Raw genomic sequence first — 3,761 nt, forward strand, 5'->3', positions numbered from 1 at the left:
GCAGGCGGGGTGACCGCGCAGGTGTGAGCTCGGGAGGCGTAAAGCCGAGGGCCGAGGAGCACAACACAGGCGGGGTGACCGCGCAAGTGTGATCTCGGGAGGCGTAAAGCCGAGGGCCGAGGAGCACAACGCAGGCGGGGTGACCGCGCAAGTGTGATCTTTGGGAGGCGTAAAGCCGAGGGCCGAGGAGCACAACACAGGCGGGGTGACCGCGCAGGTGTGATCTCGGGAGACGTAAAGCTGAGGGGCGAGGTGCTTGTTGCAGGCAGGCGGCGTCCAAGGCGGCGTCCCCGGGCGTGATACGGCTGGGGTGATACTTGGTTCTTTGACCAGCGATCGGTCGTTCGACCGTGCGCGGGTGCGGGCGGCCGGGTCGCTTTTTCCCCGGGGAAGGTCAAAGGGCCACCCCCTTTCGAGAGTCGCTGGTTTTCAAGGTTGACATGATTGGTGACTCCGTGCTTTGCACTGCGCAGCGATTAAATGCTGCGCCGGTCGTAGTTATGGTGACACGACGTTTGCGCCTTCGTAGTGCGTCTGAGGAGAGGAAAAGTCGCCGTTCCGACGGGAAGCTGGCTATAAGGAGCGCTCCGTTGGCCCCTTTCACCTCCTGGTGCCTGCATTAGTTTCGACCCCTTCTTTGGGTGACCTAGCCCCGCACTTCTTCAGCCGTCTTACCTTTTTTGAAAGCTCGGTAAGGAATGGCTTCTCTTCCTTCGTTCTCTCCTCCTTCGCCTCCTCTTACTGGTGCCATTGGCGAGGAGGCAGTGTCGGCGAGCTCCCGCTCCTCGTCCGAGGAAAGGGCCACTAAAGCTCTCGAATCGCTGATGTGGCTGCACGACCTTGACTCCACCGTGAGCGAGTCGTCGCTTGGCCTGCTTCGGGATCGTTACGGTATCCCGGCGGAATTCATGCTTATTGCCCCGGAGCCAGGGCAGCGGGCGTATGATCCCATACCTAGGGGCTTTGCCCTAACCGTAGATGCCTTTGAGGCCGAATTACGCCTTCCATTCCATCTGGTCATAACTTCCTGCGTCTCGTGGTGGCGCATCTCCCCTTCTTAGATGGCGCCGAACTCCTGGCGCTATCTGGTGGCGTTCCTTGGGGAATGTCACTATGCAAAAATCACCCCGAGCCGGTCTCTTTTTCTTTCCTGCTTCCGCCTATCCAGAGGGTCGGGGGGCTATTACCTGTTTGCTCGATCGGGTTTTCGGGTCAGCGGGGCTCCTTCTAGTAACAAGGGGTGGAAGGAGCGTTTTTTCTACGTATGCCATCCGGAGAGTTGGAACTTCGGGCTTCGGTGGGCGGCGTGCGCGGTCGATAATACCGCCCCGGTCTTGGATGAGGGGGAGCTTCGGGCTCTTCGAAGGTTGAAGGAGATTCTCCCGTCTTCCAGTGTCATCTGAAAGATGACCGAGGCGTGGTTGGTCGAGGCGGGCTTGAGCCCGGTACCTCGAGGTATGCCGAGAGAAGGGGGTGGTGGTAGGTCTTCCTGTTTTTTTATTTTTCCCTATCGGAATGCTAACCAGTGTCGATGCGTTTGTGCAGAGATGGTGAACCTTGCTGTAGTGCGCGGAGGACGCGTTCCGTCGGCCGCGTCGCCCCAGCGTCAGATCGGTTCAGGCGTTGGCACACGTGAGGCACCGGTGGAGCTCGAGGACGACCGTCCTCGGAAGAAGGCCAGGGTTGTCGTTTCGAAGAAGCCAACTCCCCCGAGGGCTCAGGAGAGTGTGGGAGCGGTGGAGTCGGGCTCGCGCGACCGGTGAGGAGACCGGGGCCGGGGCGAGGCCGGGCCGAGCAAGGAGGCGGCGGGGAAGGCGCCCAAGGAGCCTTCGACTCGGGACTTGTGTCGTCTGCCCGCGAGGCCGCCGAACGATTTCTACCAAGCGCGCCTGATGGACGAGCTTTCGGAAGGACAACCTTCTGATCGGTTGGTAGCCCGCTGGGGAGGGCTAACCCGCGGGACCCGGGTGTGGGCCGATGGGGAGACCGCGACCGCATTCATCCGAGGGGGGCTGCACCCTGACCTGGCTCGCGAAATGTATACCTTGCCATCGGATGCCTTGCTCGGCAGATCCGTGAAGTCGCTGCTGTGGGTAAGTTTTTCGCTGTTGGCTTCCGACCTATGGCGCGTCCGCGGGTTGTTCTGACTTTCTTTTCGCAGGGCCAGCACTACGCGATGGCGTTGGCAGATCGCGTTCGCAACACAGGTCGGGCCCTAGGCATTTTGTGCGACCGCAATGCAGAGCTACGCAGGCAGCTAGAGGAGGTTCGCGCAGGGGCAGCTCCAGAGGCGGTCGCGGCAGCCGAGCAGCGCTCCTCGGAGCTCGAAGCAGAGGTGACGCACCTCCGGACTGAGGCGGGGGCGACCGACCAACGTATGTTGGCGCTGGAGGCTGAGGTCCTTCGCCTGAAGTCCGAGGCGAAGGCGGTTGAGGAGGAGAAGGACAACCTTCGAGGGCTCCTTGGGGGGGGCGCAGTCCGAGGCTTGTCGAGCCCGAGACGAGGTGGCCGCCCTGGCCCAGCGGCTGGAGGGGGCCTTGGCTGACGCGAAGGGGGCTTCGGAAGCCCTGGCGACTGAGCGGGAGCGGCGGCCAGAGAAAGAGAAGGAAGTAATCGAAGCCTACAAACAATCCCCTGGCTTCCAGCTCGGGCTGGTTCGGTCAGGGCAGGTTACCTACGAGTACGGGTACCGGATTGCCCTAGGCCGGTTCCAAAAGAGCCATCCCGGGTTGGGGGTCGAGGTGGATCCTTTTACCTCGCATCCCGAGGATTTGGACGTAGATATGCCGGAGGAGGTTCCTTTCGACGACAGCGTCGGGGGCCCCGATGGTTTAGGGCAATCTTGAGGTCGGCTCGGCCGAGCTGCTTTTGCGTCCTGTAATTTTGGTAGTCTTTGGGTCTTGGTCGCAGTTGTAATTCCGCGCTTCATAAATAAAGAAATCTTCTCCAAAGTAGAGCCTCGTGATTCTAGTCGAGTTTTGGAAGCCGCTTCGGAAGAGAAACCATCTTTCTTGGCCGAAGAACTTCCGCCTAGGCGGAGCTTTCAGACAAAAAACCTTTTAAGGTTCTGGACGTTCCATGGCCTCGGCAAAGAGGAGCCGTCCATTGTCGTAAGACGATAAGTTCCCGGTCGGACTACCCCGGCGACCCGATAAGGTCCCTCCCACTTGGGGGCCAGCTTCCCCCTCGTTCGGGTCGGGTCACTGACCTCGGCCTTTCGTAGGACTAGATCGTCTAACCTGATTGGTCAAGGTCGCACCTTTTTGTTGTATATCCTCATGACAGCCCTCTGATGAGAGAGGGCCTTTAGGTGCGCGTCGGCGCGTCGCTCCTCGAGTATATCGAGGCTGGTGCGAAGGCCTTCGTCCGAGGCTTCCCCGTCGTAGCTCCTCGTCCGGAGGGTGGTGACAGCCAACTCGGGCGGCAAGACAGCTTCGGTCCCGAATGTCAAGCTGTACGGGGACTCTCCGGTAGTGGCCTTGGGGGTGGTGCGCAGCGACCACAGCACGCTGGGGAGCTCGTCCTGTTGAATCTTGGATTTTGATGATGAAGTCAATTGTCATTTGTTGTCTAATCTATGTGTTGAGATAAGTGTGCAGGATTAACTACGATGAAAGTTAGACAAGCAGCAGGAGTTGCGCCGGAGTCAAGTTCATGATCACGTTGGGAGTTCGAGAGTTCGACGGAAGTTCGGACGGTCGTCGGAGGTTCTGCGAGAACAGATCCGAGAAGTCCAGAAGCTTACCAAGCGAAGCTTGTCG

This window comes from Musa acuminata, chromosome BXJ1-9, assembly GCF_036884655.1.
Source record: "Musa acuminata AAA Group cultivar baxijiao chromosome BXJ1-9, Cavendish_Baxijiao_AAA, whole genome shotgun sequence".
NCBI lineage: Eukaryota > Viridiplantae > Streptophyta > Magnoliopsida > Zingiberales > Musaceae > Musa > Musa acuminata.